Source organism: Mobula hypostoma, chromosome 22, assembly GCF_963921235.1.
Source record: "Mobula hypostoma chromosome 22, sMobHyp1.1, whole genome shotgun sequence".
NCBI lineage: Eukaryota > Metazoa > Chordata > Chondrichthyes > Myliobatiformes > Myliobatidae > Mobula > Mobula hypostoma.
The window spans coordinates 27,894,367-27,918,335 of NC_086118.1; the positions used below are offsets into that span (position 1 = coordinate 27,894,367).

Here is a 23,969-nt window from a genome sequence, read left to right on the forward strand (position 1 = left end):
CTCATCCTGTCTCTTGCAAAAATGCCATCCCCTTCTTGCAATTCCTCCGTCTCCGCCGCATTTGCTCTCAGGATGAGGCTTTTCATTCCAGAATGAGGGAGATGTCCTCCTTTTTTAAAGAAAGGGGCTTCCCTTCCTCCACCATCAACTCTGCTCTCAAATGCATCTCCCCCATTTCATGCACATCTGCTCTCACTCCATCCTCCCGTCACCCCACTAGGAATAGGGTTCCCCTGGTCCTCACCTACCACCCCACCAGCCTCCGGGTCCAACAAATTATTCTCCGTAACTTCTGCCACCTCCAACGGGATCCCACCACTAAGCACATCTTTCCCTCCCCCCCCCCGCTTTCCGCAGGGATCCCTCCCTACGCGACTCCCTTGTCCATTCGTTCCCCCCATCCCTCCCCACTGATCTCCCTCCTGGCACTTATCCTTGTAAGTGGAACAAGTGTTACACATGCCCTTACACTTCCTGCCTTACCACCATTCTGGGCCCCAGACAGTCCTTCCAGGTGAGACGACACTTCACCTGTGAGTCGGCTGGGGTGATACACTGCGTCCGGTGCTCCCGATGTGGCCTTCTATATATTGGCGAGACCCGATGCAGACTGGGAGATCGTTTTGCTGAACACCTACGCTCTGTCCACCAGAGAAAGCAGGATCTCCCAGTGGCCACACATTTTAATTCCACGTTCCATTCCCATTCTGACATGTCTATCCATGGCCTCCTCTACTTTAAAGATGAAGCCACACTCAGGTTGGAGGAACAACACCTTATATTCCATCTGGGTAGCCTCCAACCTGATGGCATGAACGTCGACTTCTCTAACTTCCGCTAATGCCCCACCTCCCCCTCGTACCCCCTCTGTTATTTATTTATATACACACATTCTTTCTCTCTCTCTCTCTCTCTCTCCTTTTTCTCCCTGTGTCCCTCTCACTATACCCCTTGCCCATCCTCTGGGTTTTTTTCCCCCCTCCCCCTTTTCCTTCACCCTGGGCCTCCTGTCCCATGATCCTCTCATATCCCTTTTGCCAATCACCTGTCCAGCTCTTGGCTCCATTCCTCCCCCTCCTGTCTTCTCCTATCATTTTGGATTTCCCTCTCCCCCTCCCACTTTCAAATCTCTTACTAGCTCTTCCTTCAGTTAGTCCTGACGAAGGGTCTCTGCCCTCTTCCCTCTAGGAAGACTGTACCTCTTCCTAGAGATGCTGCCTGGCATTCACCAGCAATTTTGATGTGTGTTGCAGGAGATAAGTTATACAGCTTTCGTTATATGCACTGGCAGTTCAACTCTTTGAGTGATTATGCAGAAAATTTGAAGTTAATAACTCATCTCCTTTTACCTTAGGCCATGAACTTATCAATCACCCTTGCTGTGGTCCTCTTTCTGGAGGTCCAAGACGCTGACTTCTACAAAAAAGGGATCCGTATGCTCCATGACCACTGGACTAAGTGTGTAAATGTAGGAGGGGACTATGTTGAAAAATAAATGTGCTAGGTTTTCCAGAATTGACTTCTTCTACCTTAGGCCACAAACTTATTAATCACCCCTCGTATATCTGGAATTCTGTCATTTTGTGTTCACTACCTCCTTGTGAATCTTTAACCCAGGCAACCTGTTCATATGCTATATCTTCACATTATGGTCTGGGTCAATTTTGACCCGGCCCAAGAATCCCTTCATAACAAGTGTCTATACCAAATTTTGAACCACAGATCTATTTAGAATGTATAGTCTATCTGACATTAATAAATGGGTGATTAATCCTTAATTAATGTTTCAGAGATCAAAAATCCATTTCAATGGATATGAGTCAAATTTGATCCAGAACAGCCTCAATGTACAAAAATTGGTAGTACCTGTACAGAAGTATAACATTTTTAAATATTTTCATTTTTGCGCATTTTGGGTCACTTTAGGAAAAGTCATCAAATTTCAGCTAAAAAAAATGGCATTCAGGGTGTTTTTACTGCTGTCAAATGTTAAAACGGGTCAAGTTTGATCCGAACAGTATGTAAGGTTTAACCACAAGATCTCATGTTCATCCTTCCTTATTACTCATGACCAAATCTAAAATAGTCTGCTGCCTGGTAAGTTTCGTAACATACTGTACTGAGAACTAATCCCTGACGCACTTCGTAAATTTCCTCTTCTGCAATACCCTTGTCAGCTTGATTTATCCAATCAATATATAGGTTAAAATCTCCCATGATGATTCTGGTTTCCCTTAATCATGCCTAGTAGTTCTTTTTTTCTCCATTTATGTTCCATTCTATCAAGAGATGACATTTTGGGGTCTATAGCTACTCCCCACATACAAGGGGTGATTGATAAGTTCGTGGCCTAAGTGGAAGGAGTCAATTTTAGAAAACCTAGCACATTTATTTTTCAACATAGTCCCTTCCTACATTTACACACTTAGTCCGGCGGCCGTGAAGCATATGGATCTTAGACCTCCAGAAGGTTTCCACAGCAGGGGTGATTGATAGGTCTGTGGCTTAAGGTAGAAGGAGATGAGTTAGACAGCTCTCATTACATGCACGTGTAGTTCAACTCTTTGAGTGATTATGCAGAATGTTTGAAGTTAATAACTCATCTCCTTCTACCTTAGGCCACGAACTTATCAACCACCCCTGATGAGTTATTAACTAATGAATTATTAACCTCAAACTTTCTGCAGAAGCACTCAAAGAATTGAAATCCATGAGCTGTATAACTTCTCCTTCTACCTTAGGCCTCAAACTTATCAATCACCCCTGCTGTGGACACTTTCTGAAGGTCCAAGATCCATATGCTCCACGACCGCAGGATGAAGTGTGTAAATGTAGGAGGGGACTATGTTGAAAAATAACTGTGCTAGGTTTTCTAAAATTGACCCCTTCTACCTTAGGCCATGAACTTATCAATCACCCCTCGTATATTGTTTCTCAGTTTTTTATTATTTCAATCCAAGTTGATTCTACGTCAAAATCCACTACTTTATTTCACATCTCAGCATTGCTCAGATACTGTACTTTCCTTGATAACAATAACCTCACCTCTTCCCGTTTGGTATGTTCTTTTCGTACATTGTATCACCAGGAATGTTGAATACTCAGTTCTGGTTACCCTGCAACTATATCTCTAAGGGCGATATTGGACCATACTTGTACTGTATGTTGCTATCTTATTGCAAATACTATTGATATTGGTTTATTACTGTCACAGTTATTAAGATACAGTGAAACAATTGTTTTACATACAATGATAAAGGTTGAATAATTACACAGTACATTGAGCTAGATAGAATAAGGCAGAAAAATACAATACAGGATAAAGTACAAAAGCTACTGAAAAGTGCAATTGAGGTAAACAATAAAATGTAGGGTCATAACAAGGTCAAGAGTCCATTTTATTGTACAAGAAGTCCATTGAAGATTTTGATGGCAGTGGGACAGAAGCTTTCCTTGAAACCTTGTGATAGGTGCTTTCAGGTTTTTGCATCTTCTACCCAATGGGAGAGGGGATAAGAGACAATATCTGGGATGTGGTCTTTGTTTAAGCCTGTTTCTTTACTGTTAGTGAGAAATATAGACAGCGTCCATAAAGGTTCCTGTGATGTGCTGAGCCATGTCCACAAGCCTTTACAGTTCTTTGTGTTCACATGCAGTACTCTCACACATTGATTGGCTATTTCTCCTTCACTATCCTGTGTCTCTACTCTCTCATTTCCTCTCAAATTATCAAGCATTCTGTTTCTGGAATTTTCCATTCCTCCCCTGGATCAAAGACCTGTCGACAATGCTATTTATGTGATTCCCCAGGACTCTGGTCCCAGCATGATTCAGGTGAAGCTCACTCCCAATAGAGCAGCTCTCTCCATTCCCAGTATATTGGTGCCAGTGTCCCATCAATCAGAACTTCTTACTACTGTGGCGACCCATTTTCTGGCACACACGAACCGGCTCACGAAACAGCGTGCGCAGGCAGAGGGCTGGCAGCAAAAAGGGCGCCAGGCCATCTTCACCAGCAGGGGGAAAATCCCGCGCGCAGAAAGGGTCTGGGAATATGCATTCCCCACAGTAGTCCCGCCCAGGGAGGGCGGGAACGGGAAGGCTTTAAAGCGGGCCGCGAAGTTTGAATAAATCTCTTTCATCGCAACTCTAACTCACTGACTCCGTGTGGTTATTCTAGCGCTGTGTGTAGCACATCTCTACAATTGGTGACCCCGACGGTCCAAACGATATTTGGACCAGAGATGACCGACGCTGCATCTGTTCACGCAGTTTCGTTAAAACTGCCAAGCTTCTGGACGCTGCGACCCCATTTATGGTTCGAACAAGCAGAAGCACAATTCCACATACGGCAGATAACCTCGGAGTCCACTCGTTACTACTACGTGCTGAGCTCCCTCGACCAGGAGACTGCTGCACAAGTTGAGGAGTTTATACAGTCACCTCCGGAGGACGGCAAATACACAGCATTCAAAGCCCTGCTCATAAGGACTTTCGGACTCTCACGGTGCAAACGAGCACGCTGCTTAATGCACCTGGATGGTTTGGGAGACAGGCCGCCGTCAGCATTAATGAACGAGATGCTGGCCCTGGCTGAAGGACACAAACCCTGCCTCATGTTTGAGCAGGCGTTCCTAGAGCAACTGCCCGAGGACATATGCCTGCTGCTGTCTGACGCAGATTTCAGCAACCCCCGGGAGGTGGCAGCCCGAGCAGATGTGCTGTGGAATGCCAGGAAAGAGAGAGGGGCATCCGTCGCACAGATCACCAAGCCGCGTGCCCAACGACAGACCAGACCAGGCCCGGCAGCAGAGCCTACAAAACCCGGCGACGGGAGTGAGGAGCCCAACGAACAATGGTGTTTCTACCACCAGCGGTGGGGCACGGAGGCCCGCCGCTGCAGACCGCCCTGCAAATTCCCGGGAAACGCCAGGGCCAGCCGCCGCTGATGGCTACGGCGGCTGGCCATCAGGACAGCCTCCTGTACGTCTGGGACAAGCAGTCGGGACGCCGCTTTTTGGTCGACACCGGAGCGGAGATCAGCGTCTTACCTCCAACGAGTTACGGCACCCGCAACAGAGAACCGGGACCCACCCTGAGGGCCGCTAATGGCAGCACAATACGAACCTATGGCACCCGCACGGTGCGGCTACAGTTCAGCTCCAGCCGGTTCACGTGGGACTTCACACTGGCCGCCGTGGCCCAACCACTGCTGGGGGCAGATTTTCTACGAGCCCACAGCCTGCTGGTCGACTAGCAAGGGAAGCGATTAGTCCACGCCAAGACTTTTCAAACGTTCTCCCTGGATGAAGCACAGTTGCCAGCCCCACACCTGGACTCCATCACGCTGTCCGACGATGAATTCACCAGGGTCCTGGCGGATTTCCCATCAGTACTGACACCGCAGTTCACGGCAGCCATGCCCAGACATGGAGTACAGCACCACATCCCGACCCAGGGACCACCCCTCCACGCCCGTGCTCGAAGGCTTCCCCCGGACAAGCTCCGACTGGCGAAGGAGGAGTTCAAGAAGATGGAGGAATTAGGGATCATACGACGGTCCGACAGCCCATGGGCCTCCCCCCTTCACATGGTGCCCAAAGCAACGGGGGGCTGGAGACCATGCGGTGACTACCGCAGACTGAACGAGGCTACAACGCCAGACCGCTACCCTGTGCCGCACATTCAAGACTTCGCAGCAAACCTACACGGCGCAAGGATCTTTTTCAAGGTAGACCTCGTCCGGGGATACCATCAAATCCCTATACATCCGGACAACATCCCCAAAACAGCACTTATCACCCCGTTCGGACTTTTCGAATTCCTCCGAATGCCGTTTGGTCTAAAGAATGCCGCACAGACTTTCCAGCGGCTAATGGACGCGGTGGGACGCGACCTGGACTTTGCATTCATCTATTTGGACGACATCCTCATAGCCAGCAGTAGTCAGCAGGAGCATCTGTCCCGCCTGAGTGAATTCGGCCTTACAATCAATCCAGCCAAATGCCAGTTCGGACTCGACACCATCGACTTCCTGGGCCACAGGATTACTAAAGACGGGGCAACCCCGCTGCCCACCAAGGTAGACGCGGTCCGCCTCTTCCCCCGACCCAACACAATCAAAGGCTTGCAGGAATTCGTGGGTATGGTGAATTTCTACCACCGTTTCCTCCCCTCAGCAGCCCGAACCATGCGCCCCTTGTTCACTCTAATGTCGGGTAAGGGCAAGGACATTACCTGGAATGAAGAGGCCGCAACCGCTTTCGTTAAAACCAAAGAAGCCTTGGCAAACGCCGCGATGCTAGTGCACCCCAGAACGGACGTTCCTACTGCCCTCACGGTGGACGCATCCAACACAGCAGTCGGTGGAGTGCTGGAACAACTCATCGAGGGTCGCTGGCAACCCCTGGCGTTCTTCAGCAAACACCTACGACCACCCGAACTCAAATACAGTGCTTTCGACCGGGAGCTATTGGCACTATACCTGGCAATCCGGCATTTCAGGTACTTCTTAGAAGGTAGGCCCTTCACCGCGTTCACTGACCACAAACCGCTTACCTTTGCGTTCACTAAGGTGTCCGACCCCTGGTCGTCCCGCCAGCAGCGACATCTGTCCTACATCTCCGAGTACACAACGGACATCCGGCATGTCTCTGGAAAGAACAATGTCGTGGCAGACGCACTTTCCAGACCTACCATACAGGCCCTGTCCCAGGGGGTGGACTATGCAGCACTGGCAGAGGCACAGCAGGCAGACACTGAGATCCCCAGTTACAGGACTGCAGTCTCCGGTTTGCAGCTCCAAGACCTCCCCGTAAGCCCAGGTGAGAGGACCCTACTGTGTGACGTAGCTACCGGCCAACCCCGCCCCGTTGTCCCAGCAGCCTGGCGCCGGCGGGTTTTCGAATCCATTCACAACTTAGCGCACCCCTCCATCAGGACAACCGTCCGGCTGGTCTCCAACAGGTTCGTGTGGCATAGACTTCGTAAACAGGTCAGTGAATGGGCCAAAACGTGTATGCAGTGCCAAACGGCCAAGGTGCAGCGGCACACCAAGGCTCCACCGCAGCGATTCGAACCCACCCGCCGGAGGTTCGACCACATCCATGTGGATATCATGGGGCCCCTGCCAGTGTCACGAGGAGCGCGGTACCTCCTAACTATGATAGACCGGTTCACCAGATGGCCAGAGGCAGTCCCGCTCAGCGACACCACCTCCGAATCCTGCGCCCGAGCACTGATCGCAACCTGGGTAGCACGCTTCGGGGTACCGGCCCACATTACCTCCGACAGGGGCGCCCAGTTCACCTCCAGCCTGTGGTCGGCTATGGCAAGACTTTTAGGAACACAGCTACACCACACAACTGCCTACCACCCACAGTCGAACGGACTAGTGGAGCGCTTCCACCGTCACCTGAAATCGGCTCTCATGGCCCGCCTGGAGGGGCCTAACTGGGTGGACGAGCTCCCTGGGTCCTGCTCGGAATCCGCACGGAGCCCAAAGAGGATCTACACACCTCGTCGGCCGAGTTGGTGTACGGCGCGCCCCTGGTCGTCCCAGGAGAGTTCATACCAGCCCCAAGGGGGCAAGAGGAAGAACCCACAGCAGTCCTGGACAGGCTACGGGAGAGGCTCGGTAACCTGGCCCCCATACCCACTTCACAGCACGGACAGAGCCCAACCTGCGTACCCAAAGACCTGCAGAACTGTAAGTTTCTTTTTGTACGACGGGGCGGACACCGGGCACCACTACAGCGGCCCTATGAGGGGCCGTTTAAGGTGATCAGGAACAACGGGTCCACGTTCGCGCTGGACATTGGGGGGAGAGAGGAGGTATTCACGGTGGACCGACTCAAACCGGCCCATGTGGACTTGGCGCAACTGGTCCAGGCTCAGGCACCGCGGCGCAGGGGCAGACCTCCCAAACAGAGGCCGATCCAGACTGTGGACATTGGGGGAGGTATCGCCGGTTCTGGGGGGGGGTGGGGTTATGTGGCGACCCACTTTCTGGCACCCACGAACCGGCTCACGAAACAGCATGCGCAGGCAGAGGGCCGGCAGCAAAAAGGGCGCCAGGCCATCTTCACCAGCAGGGGGAAAATCCCGCGCGCAGAAAGGGTCTGGGAATATGCATTCCCCACAGTAGTCCCGCCCAGGGAGGGCGGGAACGGGAAGGCTTTAAAGCGGGCCGCGAAGTTTGAATAAATCTCTTTCATCGCAACTCTAACTCACTGACTCCGTGTGGTTATTCTAGCGCTGTGTGTAGCACATCGCTACACTACCACACTATACTTTGTACTTATTGTAAATTGACCTCTCTCTTTACCCTTTGTTAATTTGTACATGGTCAGTGTAATAAACCAGAATTTATTAGTCTTGAGTTTCTGCTTTTCAATTTTGCCTCGAACTCCTCAGAACCCACCAACAGACCTCTCTGCCTACTGCTAATGTAATCCATGACACTGGATCTTTCTCTTCCCTTGGGAAATTCTTCTCCACCCAGAAGAGATGCCTTTTAAAAATTGAGCCAGGCAGATAACACAAACTTCAGTGACTCACTGTCTTTGTGACAGAGAAGGGTGTCTGAGCACCTAATTATACTACATTTATCTTTTCTCCATTCTTCCTTCCCCACCCAGCCCAAAATATCTCTATGTTCTGCCATGGTGCCCTGGACCAACACCCGACATGAACGAGAAAGAGAAAATAAAAGAGCAGACCATGCAAACAATAAAAGCAAGCAACCATTCCGATCCAAATTGAGTCCTTAGATCCAATCCTCAAAGCAGCCAAGGATAGGCCCAAAGCCTTGGTGTTAGCTCATCATATTAGCGGGCACGGTGTACAGCAGCCGGGGCAGTCTTCATAGACTCAGCCGCCATGGAGAGTGCAGGGTGAACATCATGGAGAGCGAGCAAAATTCCGGCACCCTGTCTTTCCAATCTATCTGGGCAGTTGTTTAAATTGCATAAACAATGTCTTGACCTCACATAGGACTTGGGCATCATTGTAGCAAAAGGCTCAGAGCCTACACCATACTGCTGAGATTCTTCCTCCAGGCCCAGATTTTGCTACCCAGCCCAAAGCCTCTCTCAAACTCTTCAAATCGGTTTAGTTCCCAGAGTGACCCAACCTCACACAAGTCCATCGGAACTCCTCAACCTTGGCTTCTCCTCTCCGAAGGGCTCACTCCCTCCGTGTCAATGCTGCAATACACCAGCATCGTTCGTCCCTTGAACTTGCTTCACCTTCGCTCGCCTTTTCACTGTTTGCAGTTATAGTTCACCACAGTTTACTTGTGAGGTACCATGGAGGGATGCCTGGCACGGGGAAAATTGGCAGAATCAGAATCAGGTTTATTAGTGCTCATGCGCCGGTCGTGCATGCAGCCTGGTACAGCCATTCCGATCTATTCTTTTACTTTCTTCTTCTTACTTCTTAATTTACATTATTTTTGTTTTTTTTTTCTCACGGTAACACATCGAAGCTGCACCCTCTCTAACATGCTGGTAGAGAGGTTTTTATTTGGGTTTTCTTTAGTGCTGGAAATGGTTACATCCCAACACGTGGGACAGAAGCAAAGTCGCATTGTGTATTCCACGGACCAGCAAATCCTGGCCAGCTTAGCTAACAGAGCGGCGGACAATCCCCTGCTGAAATCCGGAGGAAAACACATAGAGGATGCAGAGGGGGATCACAAAGCCGAGGAAAGAGGACCGGGTGGAGACAACAGAGACTTTTGGAGAAGAGGAGTTCGGTGGGTAATACCGTTCCGGCTGACCAGAAGTGCACTGAGAGCGGTAAGCATAAAGGAGTTTCGTGCTTACTGATCTGGCTAACAACGGATGGTGCAATCCAGGGTATATTACGATCGAGGAACGTGTTTGCAGACTGGATATTGAACTTTTTACTGTTGGACTTTGGCCACATTCCACCGTGATACAACACTGGTGGCATGGAAGGTCGTTCCTGCCTGTGGCCATCGAACGTGCAGCTCCTCCCGTGGAGGGTCAGACACCCTGAGCCAATAGATTGGTCCTGGACTTATTTTCCATCTGGCATAGTTTGCATTTTGGTGTTTGATTGTTGGGGTTTTTTGTATTGCTATATTTACGCTCTATTCTTGGTTGGTGCAGCTGTAACGAAACCAAATCTCCCTCGGGATTAATAAAGTATATATATCTATCTATTATCACTGATATATGTGGTGAAATTTGTTGTTTTGCGGCACCAGAAGAGTACAATGACCATAAGTTACGTAAGACCATAAGAACAGACTGAGGCCTTTCGACTCATCAAGTCTACTGCACAATTTGATCATGGTTGATTTATTTTCTCTCTCAACCCATTCTCCTGCCTTCTTCCTGTAACCTATGACATCCTTACAAATCATAAATCTATCAACCTCCACTTTAATTACACCCAGTGACTTAGCTTCCATAGCCATCTGTGGCAATGAATTCCATTGATTCTCCACAGTAAGGAAACTCCTCCTCATCTGTGTTCTAAGGTGATGTCCTTTTATTCTGAGATTGTGTCATCTGGTCCTAGACTCTCCCACCATTTGAAATATCCTCACCATGTTAACTGGGTCTAGGCCTTTTAATATTTGGTAGGTTTCAACGAGAATTCCAACTTCCCCCTCATTCTTAAAAACTCCAGTGAGATCCTGGGTTAAAGCCATCAATTAGTTCTCATATGTCAACACTTTCATTCCTGGGATCATTTGTGTAAACTTCCTCTGGATCCTATCTAGTGACAGCAGACCTTTTAGAATTGGGGCCCAAAACTGTCCACGATGCTTCAAATGTAATCCTACTACTTTCTTGTTGAGTAGCCTCATATGTGACACCTTGTCAAAGGCCTTCTGGAAGTCCAAATGAACGCCAACCTCTGACTCTCTTCTGTCTATCCTGCTGATTATATCCTCAAAGAATTCCAACCAATTTGCCAGGCAAGATTTCCCCTTAAGGAAACCATGCTGCTTTTGGACAATTTCACCTTGTGCCTTTAAGCACCCCGAAACCTCATCCTTCGTAATGGATTCTAACATGTTTCCAAACACTGAAGTCAGGCTAACTGACCTATAATTTCCTTTTTTCTTCCTCCCTCACTTCTTAAAGAGTGAACTGACTGTTGTAATTTTCCAGTCCTCCAGAACCATTCCAGAATCTACAGATTCTTGAAAAATGACTGCTAATTCTTCCACAGCCACTTGAGTGACCTCTTTCAGAACTCGGGCGTACAGTCCATCAGGACCAGGTGGTTTATCTATCTTCAGATTTTTCCATTTCCCAAGCACCTGCTCCTTAGTAACAGCAACTTCAGCCCCCTGACACTCTTGGATTTGTGGCATGTTGCCATTGTCTTCCACAGAGAAACTGGTGCAAAATACTTATTCAATTCGTCTGCCATTTCTTCATTCCCTATCACTACCTTTCCAATGTTTTTTTTTCAGCAGTTACAATATGAAATAATTAATAAATAAATAAACAAACAAACAAGTGAATAAATAGTTCCAAAAGAGAGAAAATTAGTGAAGTAATGTTCAGGGGTCCATGGACCGTTCCAAAAATCTGATGGCGGAGAGCAAGAAGCTGTTACTAAAGTGCTGGATATTCTTCTTCTGGCTCATAAACCTCCTCCCTGATGGTGGTGATGTAAAGAGAGTGTGTTCTAGTTATTGAGGGTCCTTAGTGATAGATTCCACCTTCTTGAGCTTCTGCCTTTTAAGGATGTTCTTGGCCATGGGGAGTTTAGTGCTCATGATGGAGCTGGATGAGCCTACAACTATCTGCAGCTTTATTATTTATCCTCTGCATTGGCACCTCCATACCAGGCACTCGTGCAATGATTCAGAATGCTCTCCACAGAACACCTGTAGAAATTTGCTGGAGTCTTTAGAGACATACCAAATCTCATCAAACTCCCGATGAAGTATAGCCGCTGATGTGCTTTCTTCATGATTGCGTCAAAAAGTTGGGCCAAGGACAGATCCTCTGAGACATTGTTGTCCAGGCGTCTAAAGATGCTCACCATTTCTCCTGCTGACCCCTCGACGAGGACTTCTGTGTGTTCTCCTAACCTCCCCTTCCTCAAGCCTACAATCAATTCCTTGGCTTTGCTGATGGTGATTGTCAGATTGTTTTTGCAACACCACTTAACCAGCCAATCTACCTCACTCCTGAATGCCTGCTCATCAGCAAATTGAACAAAATATTTCCTCAATGTCAGTGATGATTTTAATAGAAATCACAAGTGAAAGTACTCAGGACGTAACCAGGGTGAAGTTAAGCAGATTCACCATCAGGTGGCACCACCACGCAGAGCGACAGCAGGGCTACCTTCTCCCAGACTTAGAAGCTGCTGACAAAATAGTATGTGTTTGGAATAGTTGGTGGGTTCTCAGGTTTGATGAGAAAAATGTGGGTGGGAAAGGGAATAAATGATAGATTAGGGACACTGAAGGATTAAAATGCAGTTAGCCTGGTTATTGTAGTAAATGTGGTTATGCAATATGCAGAATCAAAGCAGAATAACAGGAAATTTTAAATTTCCTATGAATTTGTTTAAGGAGATTCAACCTAGCTTTCATTTAGTAATTGAAACTGTGACGTAACTGAAGGTGAAACCTTCAGAATTCACTATTTCACTTTCAAACCCGACTGGAGTTTTACAAATTACATCAAAATATGCTGAACAGAATTCATCAAATTAGGGTTTCATTACAGTAATTGAGAATGAAAAATGTTGTAAGTTCAATCACTCTCTGAGTTTTCTCTTTACCCTTCTGATACTTACATGTGAAATGCATAATTAAAGAAATAAAAACAGTAACAATTGTATCACATTGCATAACATATTTTCCATATTACACAGAGATTTTCAGGAATGATAATTTTGCGAATACCTACTGAAAGTCAACATTTGCTTGTGCATGCATGGTTGATTTAGAGCAAGGGTCCCTAACCATTTTTATGCCATGGACTCTCACCATTAACCGAGAGGTCTGTGCACCCCAGTCTGGGAACCCCTACTTTAGGCTGTTCCTGTGGTGGTCTTGTATATGCCTGCCAAATGAGGCCAATAGATGCATGTAAATCATGTCAGTCAGTGAACAGTGCAGTTCATCTTTTCTCTCCCACTAGTTTACAATGAATATCTGGTAATCAATAGCCAACATGGGTGGTTATAGACAATAGACAATAGGTGCAGGAGTAGGCCATTCAGCCCTTTGAGCCAGCACCACCATTCACTGTGATCATGGCTGATAATCCACAATCAGTACCCTTTTCCTGCCTTCTCCCCATATCCCTTCGCTCCACTATCTTTAAGAGCTCTATCTAACTCTTTTTTGAAAGAATTCAGAGAATTGACCTCCGTTGCCTTCTGAGGCAGAGCATTCCACAGAACCACAACCCTCTGTGTGAAAAAGTTTTTCCTCAACTCCGCTCTAAATTGTCTACACCTTATTCTTAAACTGCGGCCTCTGGTTCTGGACTCCCCCAACATTGGGAACATGTTTCCTGCCTCTAGCGTGTCCAATCCCTTAATAATCTTATATGCTTCAATCAGATCCCCTCTCATCCTTTTAAATTCCAGTGTATACGACCCCAGTTGCTCCAATCTTTCAACATATGACATCCCGCCATCCCGAGAATTAATCTCGTGAACCTACGCTGCACTCCCTCAATAGCTAGAATGTCCTTCCTCAAATTTGGAGACCAAAACTGTACACAATATTCCAGGTGTGTTGTGCATCTGCATTTCCTTAAGACTGTGACCCAATGGGCCACTGATAAGAAGACCAGCAAAAAAAAATACTCATTCTTCAATCAGGCAGCTTTCTGCTTTCTTTCTGTTTGCTGTTGAGGTGGTGAGTGGATAAGGGGTTGGCCATTTGTCACCAGCCTTCTAGACATTAGATTGGACCCCACATCAGTCATTAGCTTCCTGATATAGATGGTACCTGTGGCCATGCTCCTTCTTGCTCCTATTTGAGAGAAAATCTGACCACAATCTACTCCATTGCTCAAGCAACAGCCCAGGAACCACTGGGTTAAGAGCTCTCAACTTACTGCACAACTGCAGAGGCAAAGTTGTGCAGCACGTGCAATATTGGGTCTACTTTACTACTTGCGCAAGCGAAGTCCAAACAAAGTTCACTGCATCTATCCATGAATTCTTGGTGAATTCCCCTGGGGAGCTCCCCTTACCAATACAGTCAGATTTTGTAGCCTCATTCACTTGAATGGGGAATTCCCATGTGGAGATCAGGAGAAAAGTGCTAGGTTTCAATTACTTATTTTTTAGTAATTTTGTTCCAACACTTTTCTTACTAAGAACGAAAATAATGTTCTTTCTTTTTAATTATTTGAAAGCATTATAATCAATTTTATTATTCCTCAAAGTTAAAGACAATGAAAAACTTTTGTATTACCATTTAGATTTCGACAGGGGCAAAACTTCACTCTCAAATTTGCCTTCTGTAAATGATTGCCAGGGCGTCCTTAAGTTGGAGCCTCAGCAGTTTGTTGCATGAGTCAAGTCATCACCAAGACTTCACTGGCATCTGTTTCTGATTCCTGGGTGTGGGTGGTCGACCAGACCAAACTTGATATGGCAACATTGTTGACAGACTAGCTCAAGTGAGATCCAGCTGATTGTACTTTCATACACTGAAAAATTTCTTGAATTGAATAGCTTTTTGCTAATTATCCTTTGCATTATAGTCTGCAGCAAACTTTGAATTTAATTGGCATTGGAACTCAGCATCTAGAGTTGGGTCTTAACAGAGCTGATTAAATTAAACTATTAGCTGATCTATTAAGCTCCTCAATGGTTCATCTTGAGCCTGTTTGCTTAAGATTTCTAAGCAACATACACAAAATGCTGGGAGGAACTCATCTACAGTGGGCAGCTGTCGATCCCAGGGGATCATGGATTTGTACCTCTGGTGGACCGTGTCCTCTCCAGGGTGCAAGCCTGGGCGGGAAGATTTGATGGACCAGCTACTGCCCAGGCAGCGGGTTCTCCCCCTCCATGTCACTGATGTAGTCCAAGGGAAGGACAAATGTTGTTACCGTTTGGCACCAGTGTTGTTGCAGAGGTTGCCAGAGTGCATCATAAACAACATCAAACTGCCTTAGGGACCCCGGCTCCAGATTTCTTTCTTGGGGTTTACTCCCTAAGCCTTTGCCATGGGTGAGTATGGCTGCAAGGCAGCGGAGGTTTAAAATCAGAGTTTCCTTCTCTGAGGCGGGCTGCCGTCCAAGACTGACGAGCCCCACCTGCCCGAAACTCATCTGTGGAGGTAATAAATGGTCCACATTAAAGACAGAGACCCTTCACCCTGAGCAGTGCCTCTTCTGCTTTGATAAATATAAAACTTGTATGGCTCATGCACGGAGTTTTTATTTAATATTAATTGTAGAGCAAGATGGTAAGATGGCAGAGCACTTGGGTTGCAGCAGCCTCTCTGGGTCTAAGCAAAGGTGTAATTGTTTGTCCTTTAAGTCTTTTTTATGATCACAAGGCACTAATAGATATGAAAAACATCAGGTACTGCAGGTCTACTCCATCAGTGAGTTGCTCCATAGTGGTGTAACTGGATTTGTTGTGTATTGTGTTGCTGTCTGCTACAGCAACACAAGGAGGAAGACATCGGAGGCAGTGTGCAGTCCAACAACGGTGAAAATTGCTATCTTTTTTCTTGTGGAGGTGTTTCTTGTGATTGCTGTTGGACTTTGCTAATTTAGAATACTGCAGGTTTGGTTCACTAGGTGATTGGATAGCCTGGTGGCAGGGAAGCTGCGTGGTCTCGGTTGTTGCGTAGACCAAGCACTTGTAAGGGGTTTCTTCTTTTATGTTACTGCGTAGGCTAATTAAAATGGCTTCTTTGTTATGTTATAATTAAAATGGCTTCTTTGTTATGTTAAATGCTGAGAAAGTTCTCTCGCTAGCAGCTTGTTTAGGTTATATTGTTGATAAGAGCCAATGAACCAATGGGTGTTCATGTTATTCTTTCTAGTGTGTCTGTAAGTTATTGTGATGCGCGGGTTTTTGGGCAGAAGGCACGATGGACAGAGACAGAGAATAGACAAGGTGCTGTGAGCTGGCTAATGGGGTCGGACCCCGAGCAGGAGTCCGAGGTCCAGGGTCTTCGGCGAGGAGAGGAGATGGAGACAGACTGGTGTGGAGCGTCTGGTCGATCACCGTGGGTGGTCATGGGCAGCAGGTCGAGATGGTCAGAGGGGATCGAATGGTGAAGAGAGGATCGTTGCTAGAGCTCCAACTGTTGTGCACGAAGAGATTGAACTTTGATAAGTGTGGCACCTTTTATTTTCCTTTCATAATTTATCTCTATTATTATATAGTTCCAGTAATATCTATAAACTGTAATTCATTTAATCGTATATGGTGTATTGTCTGTTATTTGGCGGGGTGGGGTACATCACACAACATCCACACAAACTTAATTTCCCAGTTTGGCGAGGCCGAGGGCTACTTCCCTAGACGACAGCAAGCTGAGCATCCCTGAGGCTTGCCAGGGGGCTACACACTCATGCTGCAGGGTTGCCTGTTGTATCTGCCCAGGGGAGAAGATACCAGAAGCAATGTGACGCTGTGGGCATCCATGCTGTGTTGGGGCCTGGCCCATCCATAGGTGCTGCCTTCCAGTGTTTACTCAGTGAAAGCCAAGCTGGACTGCATTCATCTGAGGCTGCACTAGTGCAAGGTGAGGAACTGCTGCTTGTTCTTGCAGAAAGCATCGCTCAAGGACAACTTTCCATGCACCATCAATCTGTAGGCTATAACACTCAGGAACTTGGGCTATATTATTATTGTCTTTATGATTGTATATTTTACTGCTATCATAATTATATGTGCAATATGTGTTATGCCTGGCATGTGGGAGTTGTTCAAATATCCAGGATCAGCATTTTACATTAAGGAGTAAGGACAAAGGTCTAAAAGTTAATCAGAAAGAAAAAGAAAGCAGATGTAAGGTTTGAGAAGCTAATTTCAAACTGCATCCTTGTTGAATATAGTCATAGTCATAGTGATACTTTATTGATCCCGGGGGAAATTGGTTTTCGTTACAGTTGCACCATAAATAATAAATAGTAATAGAACCATAAATAGTTAAATAGTAATATGTAAATTATGCCAGTAAATTATGAAATAAGTCCAGGACCAGCCTATCGGCTCAGGGTGTCTGACCCTCCAAGGGAGGAGTTGTAAAGTTTGATGGCCACAGGCAGGAATGACTTCCTATGACGCTCTGTGCTGCATCTCGGTGGAATGAGTCTCTGGCTGAATGTACTCCTGTGCCCACCCAGTACATTATGTAGTGGATGGGAGACATTGTCCAAGATGGCATGCAACTTAGACAGCATCCTCTTTTCAGACACCACCGTGAGAGAGTCCAGTTCCATCCCCACAAGATCACTGGCCTTACGAATGAGTTTGTTGATTCTGTTGGTGTCTGCTACCCTCAGCCTATAAAAAGATAATAGGAGGTTGCTCAAGCAGGTCAAAAAGGGAATTGAAATGTTCTTGGTGATAAAGATCAAGGGGAACCCGAAAGCATTTTATATATATCTTAAGAAACAGAATAACTGAAGAGAGATAGGTCTTCTCAAGGACAATGGAGGAAGCCAGGGCAAGTGGCTGAGGTATGAAGTGAGTATTTTGTTTTGGTACTCACCAAGAAGAAGGACGTAGAGGATAGTGAATGTAGAGTGGGATATGCAAACAAATGTTCTGGGACATCTGAGATTAAGGAGGAGGTAGTGCTGGGTCCTCAATATGGATAGATCTCCATAGCTTGATGGCATACAGTATATCCTAGAGTATTAAAAAAGTAAGTGAAAAAGTTACTGAAAACTTTGACAAAATCTTTGCATTCTGACTTTCAAAAGGCAAGTTCCTGGATGACTAGAGAGTAGTAAATGCTGTGCTTTTGTTCAAGAAGGAAACAGGGATAATCCAGGTAATTATAGGCCAACAAGCCTTACATCAGTGCTGTGGAATTTACTGGAGAGGGTATTGAGGCATAGGATTTACAGTATGTGCATTTGGAAAAGTATAACCTGCTTAAAGACAGAAAGTATAACTTTGTGCAGGGCAGCTCATACCTTATAAACTTGACTGAGTTTTTTAAGGATGCGACAAAGGAGTTTCACTAGGGTGGGGCAGCGAGCGTTATATACGTGGACCATAGTCATGCATTTGATAATGTCCCTCATGGTAAATTGATTCAGAAGACAGATGTATGAGATCCAGTGTGAATTGCAAGTGTGGATTCGGAACTGGTTTGCTTATAGAAGATATAAAGTAGGGGTGGAAGACTTTTATTGGGCCTGGAGGTCTGTTCTGCAAGGTTTGGTGCTGGGATCTCTTATGCTGGTGTTACATATCAAAGATAGGGATGTAAATATACATGAGTAGATTAGCAAATTTGCTGATGACACTAAGATTGGCATAGTTGTGGGCAATATAAAGGACTGTCGATTGCAAGAGGATATAGAAACATAGAAACATAGAAAATAGGTGCAGGAGTAGGCCATTCGGCCCTTCGAGCCTGCACCGCCATTCATCATGATCATGGCTGATCATCCAACTCAGAACCCTGCACCAGCCTTCCCTCCATACCCCCTGATCCCCGTAGCCACAAGGGCCATATCTAACTCCCTCTTAAATATAGCCAATGAACCGGCCTCAACTGTTTCCTGTGGCAGAGAATTCCACAGATTCACCACTCTCTGTGTGAAGAAGTTTTTCCTAATCTCAGTCCTAAAAGGCTTCCCCTTTATCCTCAAACTGTGACCCCTCGTTCTGGACTTCCCCAACATCGGGAACAATCTTCCTGCATCTAGCCTGTCCAATCCCTTTAGGATTTTATACGTTTCAATCAGATCCCCCCTCAATCTTCTAAATTCCAACGAGTACAAGCCTAGTTCATCCAATCTTTCTTCATATGAAAGTCCTGCCATCCCAGGAATCAATCTGGTGAACCTTCTTTGTACTCCCTCTATGGCAAGGATGTCTTTCCTCAGATTAGGGGACCAAAACTGCACACAATACTCCAGGTGTGGTCTCACCAAGGCCTTGTACAACTGCAGTAGTACCTCCCTGCTCCTGTACTCGAATCCTCTTGCTATAAATGCCAGCATACCATTCGCCTTTTTCACCGCCTGCTGTACCTGCATGCCCACTTTCAATGACTGGTGTATAATGACACCCAGGTTTCGTTGCACCTCCCTTTTTCCTAATCGGCCACCATTCAGATAATAATCCATTTTCCTATTTTTGCCACCAAAGTGGATAACTTCACATTTATCCACATTAAATTGCATCTGCCATGAATTTGCCCACTCACCCAACCTATCCAAGTCACCCTGCATCCTCTTAGCATCTTCCTCACAGCTAACACTGCCGCCCAGCTTCGTGTCATCCGCAAACTTGGAGATGCTGCATTTAATTCCCTCATCCAAGTCATTAATATATATTGTAAACAACTGGGGTCCCAGCACTGAGCCTTGCGGTACCCCACTAGTCACCGCCTGCCATTCTGAAAAGGTCCCGTTTATTCCCACTCTTTGCTTCCTGTCTGCTAACCAATTCTCCACCCACACCAATACCTTACCCCCAATACCGTGTGCTTTAAGTTTGCACACTAATCTCCTGTGTGGGACCTTGTCAAAAGCCTTTTAAAAATCCAAATATACCACATCCACTGGTTCTCCCCTATCCACTCTACTAGTTACATCCTCAAAAAATTCTATGAGATTCGTCAGACATGATTTTCCTTTCACAAATCCATGCTGACTTTGTCCGATCATTTCACCGCTTTCCAAATGTGCTGTTATCGCATCCTTGATAACTGACTCCAGCAGTTTCCCCACCACCGACGTTAGGCTAACTGGTCTATAATTCCCCGGTTTCTCTCTCCCTCCTTTTTTAAAAAGTGGGTTACATTAGCCACCCTCCAATCCTCAGGAACTAGTCCAGAATCTAATGAGTTTTGAAAAATTATCACTAATGCATCCACTATTTCTTGGGCTAAAGAGTCAGCGGGTAAAGATTTGCGAGATGAAACCATTTATCAGCAGCTGTTGAACTGCATATAGAGATGAAACCACGGATTCTGCCTATTTGTTTTATATAGATCCATTACTTAAATGGGCAGAGAAGTGGCAGATGGAAGTTAATCTAGGCAAGTGTGAAGTCTTGAATTTTGAGAGATAAATGAAAAGAAAAGATATCCAGTTACTACCATTGTGGTACAGCGGGATCACGGGGTCCGTTCCATAGTTCATAGGAAGTCACTAAGGTGGTAAAGAAGGCATATAGCAAGCTTGTTTTCACCAGTAGGTATAAGGAAGTCATGTTACAGCTATAGAAAACTGCAGTAAGACCACAGTAGGAGTATTGTGTTGTGTTCTGGTCACCCCATTATAGGAAAGACGATGGAGAGGGTGCTGTAGAGGTGCCTAGTTAGAGGATATGAGCTTTTAGGAAAGATTGGTGCTTAGAATAGTTACAAGAGGTAGTAGTGGAAGCAGGCAGTCTGGTAGAGTTTCAGAAGCTTTTAGATAGACACACGAATATGAGGGGATTGGATGAATATGGAAGATACCCAACAAGAGGACATTTAGGATAAATTAGAATCAAGATTGGAAAAACACAGTGGGCTAAATTGTACTTTTCTATGCTCTACTGCAATTAATCAGTTGTCAGCAGCATTTCTAGCACGTTGATGGAATGGATGAGGTACCTGTGTATTATTCATCCTTCCAGAAGATCCTTGTAAATTTCTTGAGGCTAAAATGGTTTATTTCCAACATCATTTTGCAACCACAATCCTGGCAGCTCCTGCTCCCAGTGCCAGTCAATCTTTTGAACCAACTTCTGGCTATACTCCTACTCCTGTACCAGGTCGAAGATATAACATCAGTAATGGGCTCAGGGAAGATAGTTTCCATCTTTCTGTTGGTCATTTGTTATTTTGAAACATGCAGTTTTTCAAACACTATTTTATTCTGGATTATGGATGTTTCAGTTTCTATGAAATTAGCATCTGATGTTTTTATGAAGGAGCAAATTGCTACATTGTTTTCAGTTTCATGTTCAATAAATTTTCCTTAATTGATTTAGCTGGGTTGGGATATTTGTGATTTATTTTATCTTTTGTGGATTAGCCTGAATATGTGTCAAGGTAAAGAGGTAGGACATGAAATATTAGCCTTTATCCAATTTTTCACATGTAGATAGAATTACATTGGGAATTAAATGAGCCTTTAGAGGACTTGAAGTTGATGGCATGCTCATTAGGATTTACATAAGCTTATCTTTCGGTAAAAATGATTTAAACTTTGAAGCTGTTAATACAGAAATGTAAATTTATTTTATAAATACAATCAGTTCCTTATAAATTAATGAAGGAAGTTTATGTAGAATTGACAGAAGATAAAAGTTACTGATGAAACCGAGGGAAATTACTATATATTTATAGCAAGGGGATTTTCATTCAAATATTTGAGAAGGAACATGTGTAAAATGAAACAGGTTTGGCTGGTTCAATTACATTTGGCAGGAAATCAAATGTATCAAATATGTATTGAATCTACACAGTATGCTTCTTTGACAAAATTATGTATAAAACCAGAACTGCATTTACTGGAAATCTAAAGCAATAAACACATGCTTCTGGAAGTCCTCAGAACATCAGGCAGCATCTGTGGAAACAGCAACCAGTCAAATATTTCAGGTGTAAATCCCTTCCTCAGGACATTAAAAATGTTAATGCTGTTTCTCAGCAAATTTATATTCTCCTTGGCTATGATACCTAATTCATTGTATCGGTTCTTTGTTTTCTGTTTCCGTGTTTGGGTTACTTTAATTCCTTTTTGGTATTTTTCTATTGCATGCACTATTCAAATGCCGTGTTTGCAAGTTCCATTTTGTTTAATTTCTACAGGCAAAATGATCATCTGATGTTGCAAGTAGTTGCATTGCCCTGAAGCCCAAGGATATTTCATAAACAACAATATGGACAATATGGGCAGCTACCCATATATTAAATTTGAATTTAAAAATAAAATGACAAACCAAAACAATGCAGGACTCCATTTAATTCAAGGGGTAGCCTTCTGTTCCAGGTCAGTGAGATGCTGGGCCAAATTTAACTTACACCCAGCTAGCAATTTCATCGGTTTCGTTTCCATCTTCCATGTTTAGCAAAGTAATTTATCTGAAGGGGATCACCAACCTTCAGTAAAAGAGTAAGTGCAAGTAAATATTTTGTTTTCTTTGATTTTTTACATGGGTGCTTTTAATCAGCTACTGGTAGTTCAATGAATTTAACACTATTTGGAGTAGTTTTTTTTAAATGCTTTAAAAAATGGAGACATAGAAAACTGTTCAAAACCATTGAATCTCACAGATTTCAGAGCAAGTTTGGTTAATCCCGTGAAGCCCAACAAGGTAAGCGCAGCCACCAGAAGAGCTCAAAGTGGTGGGGTATTGTACACAGGAGCTGTGCCATGTGCAAACATTAAATAAATGTTTACCCTTTGAGAACGTTTATGGCAGGTTTCTGTGTCCATTTGAACAGACAGGTGTTATTCCTTTGTACCATTACTCAGCTTTTCCTATTTGATTGTTGAATAGCAGGTGGGCTTATAATCATGTGCCAATAAATGGAATGAAGTTGATGCCGATAATGGATGCCTCTGAAAGAATAGCTAAGTTATTTGGCTGATTTGTGTCTTTCATTATACCAGTTGGGTGGAGGAAGTTGGATGCAAAAAATAGTTTTGCATATGGTTGTTAAATTGGTGGATTGATGGAGCATGCAAACATACAAGAAGCTTGCAATTATAAGAGTAGGGTGCATTGGCAATATTTTCTTTGGCCTCCTTATCTCCCACTTCTTCCTCATTAGAAACTTCCAAATTCTTTGCTTTGTTCCCACTACAGATTTTGGGAATTCTGGTTGGTGAACATGAAAGGTTGCAGTAGAAAAGCAGCATCCATCATCAAAGATCCTCACCACCCAGGCCATGCTCTTTTCTTGCTGCTGCCATCAGGGAGAAGGTACAAGAGCCTCAGGACTCACATCACCAGGTTCAAGAACAGTTACTACGCCTCAACCATCAAGCTCTTGAACAAAAGGGGATAGTTACACTCATTTAAGGACTCTTTTAAGAGCTCTGTTACATTGTTATTTCATGTTTGTTATTCGTTGCTATTTTTTGCATCTACATTTGCATAGTTTGTTTACAGTTTACAGTTCCTGATGTTTACAGTTTACTGTTACTGTTCTATAGTTTTGCTAAGCATGCCCACAGAAAAAGAATCTCAGGGTTGTATGTGGTGACATGTATGTACTCTGATAATAAATGAACTTTGAACTTTGTGAGCACTGGAAGATAATTCCTGATCTGACCAAGTTCTGAAACTTACCATCAATATATCTGATGACAGGTGGCATTTGTTGCATTGTTCCTGAGTCTCTTGTTGCAAGCCTTTCTGAGGGAGGTTATCATAACATTTTAAATGGTTATCTCTTTAATCTAAGTAGGCTGCTGGAATACCTGCTATGAGAGACATATTGATGGAGTGCAATATCAATGAAAACATCAAGTGATCTTGGATGTGTTTGAAATAAAAATGTGATGGTTAGTAGTGTTATTTATAAACTACATTAGTGATTGCAAGAAGTAAAAACATTGCAAGTTGCAGGTGGTGCACACGTTAACCTAAATCTGCCAGAAGTCATGGTAGGGTGTAACTATGTGTGACTAGATCAGCTACCCACACTTCTAAATGGATGGTCCAATAACTTAACAATTCAACCACAGCATTTACCATCAATGGTCTATGTTATCAGCTCATGCAGATAGGTTCCAATTCCAGATATGAAGAATCAAATGACAGATTATTATCTAAATGGAAAATAT

The 23,969-nt window shown here is 44.9% G+C and overlaps 1 long non-coding RNA gene across 1 annotated transcript in view; it reads left to right on the forward strand.

Annotated features, from left to right (window-relative positions):
• Positions 1-23,460, forward strand: part of LOC134336505 (uncharacterized) — a 58,203-nt gene extending 34,743 nt beyond the window's left edge. The window contains exon 3 of the long non-coding RNA XR_010015808.1: positions 22,987-23,460. This is a non-coding gene — a long non-coding RNA (uncharacterized LOC134336505). The remainder of the gene's footprint in view (positions 1-22,986) is intronic.
• The last annotated feature ends 509 nt before the right edge of the window (positions 23,461-23,969 follow it).